We start from the raw sequence: 9,270 nt of genomic DNA, 5'->3' as shown, positions 1-9,270 counted from the left end.
TAATTCTAATTCTAATTGAAAGCGACACTGACAATTTGTTTGTGATTTAAGTTTTAAGATTTTTGTGGGAACATTTGATCTGACCTGAGGGCATTATAAAGGCCTCCAGGGAGTCAGTCTCTGCAGAAAAAGATATTAGGCTGTTTCTCACTCAATTTTGTTTCACACATAAGAAACCTTATATTCTTTTTCGGTCACAAAATGGCCAAATTCTCACAGTTTTCGGCACAGCTCTAAGTGACTCACTAGCTGTTGTTAAACATTGCATGTGAATCACTGTCTTTGATGCCAACTTTTTTTTCTTTTTTTTTTACTCTTTACCAAATTGCATGGCCTTATATAATATCAAAAATCCTGAGATGAAATTGATTAACGCTTCATCTCAACCTGATGTTAGCATATCTTTCCTCTCATTGGTCAGCTGTCATTAAAGTCTGGCTCAAGGACATTTAAATGTCTTGTTTTTTTAACTGAACTTTCTGTGGCCAGCGAGAGCGGCGATGACACTGTAATCCCATTGAAATCTGGCCTACAATCTCCACTGATGCGATTAAGATGTTTCTCAACTCTTTATTGCTATAGGCACTGCTTCTGAACTGCAATTAGGCTACGTCTCTTTGGGCTAATACTTGACCTGTACATGGTCTCGCAGCAACATATTGGACTTGCGCATAAAGTCTTATTATCATAAACATGTTTTTTAAAGTGAAGATTGGGAAGGGTAAGCAGTTCAATGTTGACCTGTGATTAAGGAAGGCAGTCAGACTGTATTAGATTAATAGAAGTTGAGGGCTAACTGCTATCCTGGCTGGTGTATCCAGTCGGTTGTTTAGTTTGAAGCACACTATCATTCCACTGCCACCGTTACGGGACTAAACCCGGCAATGAAATATGTCGAAAGATGTGTACTGTGATCTTGTGCTTCCTTGTACGCCAACTTTGGAAATGTGTCATTTCTGTGTGGATTTCAAAGGAATTTTCATCACGTGAGTATCTTGTGGTGGTTTTTTGAAGATTTTTGATGCTTTGGCATATTCAGTATTATATAGTATTATTACAAATGAACGTCAAGTTCCTAATGCCGAAATTTTCATTTATTTATTTATTTTTTAAATGCAAACAACTGTTTAAGCAAGCTTCTCTTTGTTGGTCCCATACATTTTTCAGCCTTAATAAATATTAAAGACTGATTTGGGCTTTTGTGATTCAGGAGTGGGCAGCAGATATACCTGTATTATTGTCTGTCTGGATGGATGACTGCCAGAATTAATCTCTTTATAAATGATCATGAGAGGATTATTCAGATTCTTGGACAGTCTGATTTGTTATTGACCCACTTGTTGTAGGACAAGCAGTTCATGAGACAGTCACGTGTCTTAATGCATTTGTCTTGTGAATGCTCTTGAACATTTTGATTGGAATTCCAACCTGATAGCAGTCTTTCCAAATGCGTTTCAAAACCGCATGAATATGGCTGAGTAAAATTGACTTTCGACAATTTCCTAAATTATATATGTGCTGTGATGTAGCAGAAACTTTGAAACAACATCAGACAGATCAGCAACAAGCTGGATGTTCTTTCTCTGTGGAAATTACATTCCCATGTACAAAAGCTTGCTGTACTCTCTCAGCATGTTCCCACAGTGTTCAAGAAGCACGACTTGGAAAAAGGTGAAACTGCGTTTATGGAGGGATTAAGAGCTCTGACTCACAGTGGCCTTTTTTTGTGAGTCAACCGTCCCCCTGCTGAAAAACATCTATGGGCCCATGCAGTCACAGCCACTTTATACATGTTGTTCAGCTCTAGTGTTGGACAATTTACACATTTGAGTTGTATTTTGTTGCATGTAGCTAAATAGGCTAGTAATAATTGATGAACATGCCTTTATGATTCACAGTTCTCCATTATGAACAGAAGTTGTAGCTTCAGAGAGGTTTATATGAAAGTGAAAAAGTGAAAGTGAAGTGACATGTGGCCAAGTATGGTGACCCATACTCGGAATTAGTGCTCTGCATTTAACCCATCCAAAGTGCACACACACAGCAGTGAACACACACACACTGTGAACACACACCCGGAGCAGTGGGCAGCCATTTATGCTGCGGCGCCCGGGGAGCAGTTGGGGGTTCGGTGCCTTGCTCAAGGGCACCTCAGTCGTGGTATTGAAGGTGGGAGAGAGCGCTGTACATTCACTCACCCCACCTACAATCCCTGCCGGTACGAGACTCGAACCCGCAACCTTTGGGTTACGAGTCCGACTCTCTAACCATTAGGCCACAACTTTATATGTCCTTTTTAGCATGTATACTATGCAGCAATAATGTCACATTATGAATTTATGATTAGCACAACTTAGTCAAAAGACTCCTATATAGGAGCTGCAAGTAATGTTAACTGTTTTGCTAACCTACACCAGACTTGGCCAAAGAATGGAGATTTGGCTGGCTACTAGCATGGTAGAGTTAGCCCATGCTGGTAGATACTGTAGCTACACCATCTGGCCCCAAAAATCTTTTTTTTTTTCCACTGACAGCAATTTAAAAGTTGCTGTGTGCTCTGACAGTTTTTCCAAACAGCATATACATTGTAAATATTTCCTTATTGTAGTAGATATTTTGACAGTGACCAAATTGTCTGCTGGTTTTTACATCACAACTCTGGCTAGATGCTAGCAACTTATTAGGGTGAATGGGAATGCTAACGGATGGCTACATAGGTGTTGCTAGACCCTACTTATGGGAATTTAATCCAATAAGCTCTCTCATCCAAACACTCTCTTCCAGTGAAATCATAAAATAAAATACAACAAAATCTATTCATAAATAGATTAAATTTCAGTATTTTTCTTGTTTTTATCAGTCACACAAGATTAAAACTCATACTTATTGCACTCAAGGCATGAAGTATTCGTCTGAGCCACATCAGCTCAAGCTTAACTGCACGGGGTTGAGCCCATCTAAAACTGATGTCCTTGAGTGACCCAAGGATACCTTTATCCAGGTATTACAGACCTCCTAGGACTGAATTAGACCCCCCTTTCTCCAAAATTCCACCCCCTTAAGACATGTTAGCAAAACCGTGCGAAATGACTGTCAGGAAAAGAGCATCTCAAAGTCTTCTCACTGGCTTAAAACAGCTGTCAGAGTCTTTGTATGATGCTTTATGAACTGGTGCGATTTATTTACAATCATTTTCCCTCCAGAATGTTCATTTTTAGGAGCATAAAAAAGGTCAGAGTCAACATGCAGTTTTGTTACCAGGGCAACCAAGAATGCCAGAAAGAGTGACTGCTGGTGACTTGCAGTGACAAAGCTGCTGATGGAGGTTATGTGCATCATAATTAAAGGGGTCATATGATGCTGCTAAAAAGAACATTATGTTGTGTATTTGGTGTAATGCAATGTGTTTATGCGGTTTAAGGTTAAAAAAACACATTATTTTCCATATAATGTACATTATTGTTTCTCCTCTATGCCCCACCTTTCTGAAACGCGTCGATGTTTACAAAGCTCATCGTTCAAAAAAGCGAGGTGTGCTCTGATTGGCCAGCTATCCAGTGCATTGTGATTGGCTGAATGCCTCAAGCGTGTGACGGAAATGTTACGCCCCTTAAAATACTGTGATGCCGTCTCCCAGCAGGACGAGACTCAGTCCTGCTGCTCTGCTCGTGCACATCCCATCATCGGTTGACGAAGCGGATATTGTCCTCTTTTGGAAGGCCAAACAAAGTAGTTTCGCTTTCACAATGAAACACACAGCATCTCCACAACATTGCGACGGCGGCAACAATACTACAGTGAGAATAAAAGTTACGCCTTCTTTCTTTGCGTGCACATTTGGGCGGTGTTATGCAAATCTTCGCACATCGTGACGTAGACATGTGGGGGCGTGTTTAAACAAGCTGTTTTAGGTAGGTATGGTTGACTCTTAACTTTTATAAAGAATATCTCTTTGGATTTGAGACTTTAGTCTTTGCAACTTTACAGATCTTCTTTATGCACCAAGAGCTTGTAACACTCCAAAGAGAAAGGAAAAATCTAAATCGCATCATATGACCCCTTTAAACAGTTTTGAAGGGATAGTTCACCCAAAAATAAGATTTGACATTTTACTTGCCCTCATGTAGGTCCAAATCCAGTGTGACATTTTTTTTTTTTGTGGAACATAAAAGGAGATATTTTGAGAAATGTCTCAATGTTTTTTTTTTTTTTTCCATACAATGGAAGTCAAAGGTTACCAATGGTCTTCAAAATATCTTCTTTTATGTTCCGCAGAAGAAAGAAAGTCATACAGGTTTGGAGCATCATGAGGGTTAATGATCAAAGAATTTAAAATTTTGGGTGAACTATCCCTTTAATTAAAACATACTGGTGATGACAATTTGAAATGTGAATCTGCAGATTCCATTTGGCCCTGGTCATATATTAACAATTATTTAGGAATTAAATGATCTTGACCCATGTGTTTCCTTATAAAATGTCCCATATGCACTGAAAGAATGAGGGGAAAAAAAAATATATATATATATATATATGAAGAGTTCAGATGCAAAAGCCTAAGTGCCGTCTGAAATTTTAATCTAAAATGAGCAGTTTTATCAGGCTCCTATATTTATTTTAATTTATTTCACTTTAATGGCATTGGAAAAGGACCTATACATTGCCTTTAAAGTCAAATTACTCAACCTAAACATAGGAGCCTGATAAAAATGCTAATTTTAGATGAAAATTTCATGGCACTTAGAGGCTTTTGCATCTAAACTCTTCATACACACACACACACACACAGACACACATACCTATATATATATCCCATCCCATAACAGTGCGCTTTTGGGAAACTAAATAAAGAATTCACAACATTGTATCAGAATAGTGTTCTCATTTTAATGTCGTAGATGACAGATTGGTGCTGCACATCTTGCACTTAATTGTATTTCCATTATAGTGATTAAGTGATTAAGTGATTCCAGGGAAAGTCTCTCTTTAGTACTGAAGTATGTGAGTACTCAGGGCCATTCCTACTAGTGACTTAGCGATATAGTTGCTGATGGTGTAACCTGGGCTGAAGGTGCTCCATGATGCCATGGAAGAGGAATATCTTACACTGCTGTTCTTTGCAGTTCCTGCCATGGTTTTTAATTGGACAGAGCTGAGAATTCAGTATGTATGCCATGACAAGGGTTTGTTCAACTGTGTTCCTCCATATTCAGGGAGGAATGTGGTGTTGTGCTGAATGCTCTATTTTTATTTTTTTGTGTTAAGGCATTTTGAAGGTAAGGTTATGATGATGGTTTTATTGAATAGACTGGGTGAGGTCTGAATCCACAGTGCCTTTGTCCAGCTGGCCCACTTATTAAAAGAACAGCAGTATCAGGTTGTCGCCGAAAGATTTAGTTTATGAAAATTTAATATAGATGATACTCTGCACCGGCCTCCGTGCTGCCGCTGCTGTCTGCCGAAACAAGAAGCTGGTTGAGGGGCTGTAATTAGATTAGAGAGGAGTGGGTGGCAGTGGGCAGACAAGAGTGTGTGTGTGTTTCTCTCTGCTGGTGTCACGCACACGGCTGATGTCACGACTGGCTGGCTGTAATCCGGCACCATGAGTTGTGCGGCCCATACTGCTGATGGAAGGTGTGTGATAACATCCATTACTCTTGCTCTCTCCCTCTCTCCTTTAACGCTTTTTTTCTCATTCTTTCAGTGCATATGGTGGCTTTTGGGACATTGCATTGTATTGATTATTTTCTGTAAGGAAACACATGCTGGGGAAAGATCATTGGATTCCTAAATAACTGCTAATATACTTAATGACCAGGCCAAATGGAATTCACATTTTCTGCATTTTCAAATTTTTTTTTTTTTTTGATGTCACCAATTTTCTTTTTAATCCAATACCAAGTACTATCAGGAACTGCCTATAAAATATTTTATATTTTGTATGGATAACAAAACTGATACTTCCAATAAATTATTATTATAATTAAAGATTATAATCCAATTATTATTATTCAAAAGGAATCCTGTTAAAACAATTAATAATTATAAATTATATGCTAATTATAAAATGGTTAATTATAGTTATTTATTTAAAAAACAGCATATTGAAATAAATAATAACAAATAAAATGCAAATTATACCATGAGTGTCACAATGTTTTAGGGGTGTAACGGTCTGGTTTGACAGTTTGGTTCGATTCACGGTTTTAGGGTCACGGTTCGGTACGGTTTGGTATGTGCTATGTTCAGGGAAAAAAGGACTATGGTCAAATAAAAATAAAGAAGATAATAACAAATAATCAAACTACAAGCAACAGTACAAATAAATAAAAAAAAAAGATACAAAAAATAAACAGTATTTTTCAGGTGTTTCATGTGTTTAACAGTAATTTTCAGGCCCAGAAATTTAAAAGTAAACAAATGTAAAATAACAGTGCATATATTACTGTATAAATTAAAGACCAGTCCTTGTTGGCGTAAATGACTGGTAGTGAACATACGGCATTCCGTGTTGTTTGTCTACGTTTTTAGATCATTGCTCTTGTAATGTGGGAATCCAACAGGTCTGTTTTACGCGTTGTTATTTTCAGCAAACCATATTCTACATGCATCGTAAGATTTGAGATGAGCCGTGGTGCAAGTGGGGTCAACCTCAAGAGGGCCAGGGCTGTGGGGGGCGAGGGCGGACCGCGGTACGTACCAAGAGTAACGCGATATGTAGCGTGGGTGGTGTATCATGGTTTTTCGGTTCGGTTGGAAAATCTTTACACCCCTACTTATAATACACATTTATTTGCTAACATAGCAAATAGCATAGTTTCTTCCACTTTCATGTTTACTATATGCATTAAATTTCACACAAAATAAATTAAATCGATAAAGGAAAACAAAAACATATTAATATTGATATTATATAAGTATTGGCAAAAGATAGCATAAATGTCGGAATTATCCACATTTCAAGATCGATCCTCCAATCCCCATTTGATGTCATCTGATAATTCATGTGTATAAATATATATGTGCTCAGATAATTTTGTATGATGCATTAGTGTTTGCATCCTACTCTCAAATTATTTGGCTTTCTATCCTGTCATATTTTTGTGATTTCAGTGGGTGTTTGTGTTTCTCTCTCTCTCTCTCCCTTTTGATATGTTACTGAGACATTTTGGGTAGCTGAGTGGGTGAAGCAGGGAACGGGGAACACGCTGAAGAGTTATTTTTAAAACTGCCAGGCAAAAATTGCTCTAATTAAGTAGAGTAAATTTTCAATGAAATTAATTACCATTATTTGACCCAGCATTCCTCAGTAATGATGGCATAGAGCATGATGAAATAGCTGGTTTATATGATGCATGACTCTGAGAAGCTTTTGTTTCTAGTTATCAGTGACCTAAGTGCCATTATTCATAAGAGGATGTTGTGCACCACCCAAAATATCTTGCAGTGAGTTCTTGAAATCAGTCTGAAAGTGAATGGGCAAACGCATTGAGGATTATACAGGCACACATGTGTCTCAGTGTGCACACGTCGATGTTGCATCCGGATTGTTTTGTTTCTGTTGAGTCCCCAGCTGGTTTTCACGTGGCATGGCTATTTGATATTCCATCCATCATTGATTTATCACAGCTTTACATAATACCAGCACTGTCTATGCTACTTCATCAAAGATTAAATACTTTTTACAAGCTTTCTCCTTAAAATCAAAGATGCTGGCAACAGACTGAACAGGCAGAAAAAAATCCTTGTTGAGCCCTGTCTGGATTTACCTTTAGTCCTCTGTCTTTTGACAAATCTGAAAAAAAGTTACATGGATGCAGTGACATGGATGGTATCAGGTTCTTTTTTCTGAGTCACTGGAGCATTGAATGGTCCTTTAGTTTCCTATGGAAAAGCTTGGACTGTAGTCCGTGCCCTTGGCCTGTGAATGAGAGATGAGGGCCACCTGAGCGTTGATGAAACCTTTAGAGATCGTGAGGCAGCAGACGGGCACTGCAGCACTCCTTACTCAGCACAATGTCCTCTCTCTGTCTCAGCTCCCACCCTCCCATAGCTTTCCAGCATCTGCTGCTGTTCTGATCCTTTCCCAAACTCCCATGTGTCCGATTTAATAATGACGAGTAGGCATGGGCCGGTATGAGATTTTGACAGTATGATAACCTTAAGCAAAAATATCACAGTTTCACAGTATCACGGTATTGTCGTTACAGATCTAAAATGCTATTTTTAAATGACAAAACTTTTTAAAACACTTTTTTTCCGCTGAACACAATATATTTCGTTTTTGACCAACATACAGAATATTAGGAACAGTCAAATTTGTTTATTTTTTTCTTTGATTTGTTTCCTAAAAAGAAAAAAAATAAAGACTGACATCTTTATTTAACCTAAATCTGTAATTACAGTTATTTAATTGTAGTTATATAATTCATATACATATCATTTATATCATTTCATATTTTATTTATTTTTATACAGATGCATAGACACCAGAGGAATTAAGAGCATGAACAATCCTACAATAAGTGCTGTTCAAAAAACGTGTTTTAATTGCTCTAAGGCGTCTGCCTGAAGGAAAAGGCGTAAAGAGGTGTCTGGCTGGATGTAAGGGATCTTTCAGGATTGTTAAAGGGGTCATATGATGCTGCTAAAAAGAACATTATTTTGTGTATTTGGTGTAATGAAATGTGTTTATGCGGTTTAAAGTTAAAAAAACACATTATTTTCCACATACTGTACATTATTGTTTCTCCTCTATGCCCCGCCTTTTTGAAACGCGTCGATTTTTACAAAACTAATCGGTCTGAAAAGCGAGGTGTGCTCTGATTGGCCAACTATCCAGTGCGTTGTGATTGGCCGAATACATCAAGCGTGTGACGGAAATGTTACGCCCCTCACCATACTGTCGATGCCGTGTCCGGCCGGAGCGACGAGACAAAAACATGAAAACCCATTATAAACGAGGCATTTGTTGCATCCAGTGGGGACATAATTACAGATTATAATGACTTATACTGTCTTTTTACGCATTGCGTTGCATCGCGCCACGTAAACAAAACCATGTCTGCATTTGTGATCAGAGAAATGACAAACAACAAGTGCTAACGTTAATCCACACTGCCCAAAACTCACGTTTGAATCATCAGTGGCAAATCCTTTAAATGAAAACGTACTTACAGAATGTGAGTCAGAACTGCCGGCATTGTGCTCTACCAGGATCAGGAAACAGTCCACCATAAAATGCGCTGGACACATCTGAATATTTGGGTT

The 9,270-nt window shown here is 38.2% G+C and overlaps 1 protein-coding gene across 4 annotated transcripts in view; it reads left to right on the top strand.

The window, feature by feature from the left end:
* LOC107718111 (protein FAM110B-like) overlaps window positions 1-9,270 on the top strand; it is a 49,537-nt gene that overhangs the window by 15,470 nt on the left and 24,797 nt on the right. The window contains exon 1 of one of the 4 annotated variants that reach the window (XM_016525070.1): window positions 789-986. The exons of the other annotated variants lie outside the window; for them this stretch is intronic. The gene's annotated coding sequence lies outside the window, so the exon portion shown is untranslated. Of the gene's footprint in view, window positions 1-788; window positions 987-9,270 lie in introns of those variants that run through there. 4 annotated transcript variants of the gene reach the window in all.

The sequence above is a fragment of the Sinocyclocheilus rhinocerous genome, unplaced genomic scaffold, assembly GCF_001515625.1.
Source record: "Sinocyclocheilus rhinocerous isolate Xijiao unplaced genomic scaffold, SAMN03320098_v1.1 scaffold480, whole genome shotgun sequence".
NCBI classification, from domain to species: Eukaryota; Metazoa; Chordata; class Actinopteri; order Cypriniformes; family Cyprinidae; genus Sinocyclocheilus; species Sinocyclocheilus rhinocerous.
The sequence above is the reverse complement of the archived record's forward strand: the minus strand, read 5'-3'. Positions and strand labels throughout refer to the sequence as shown.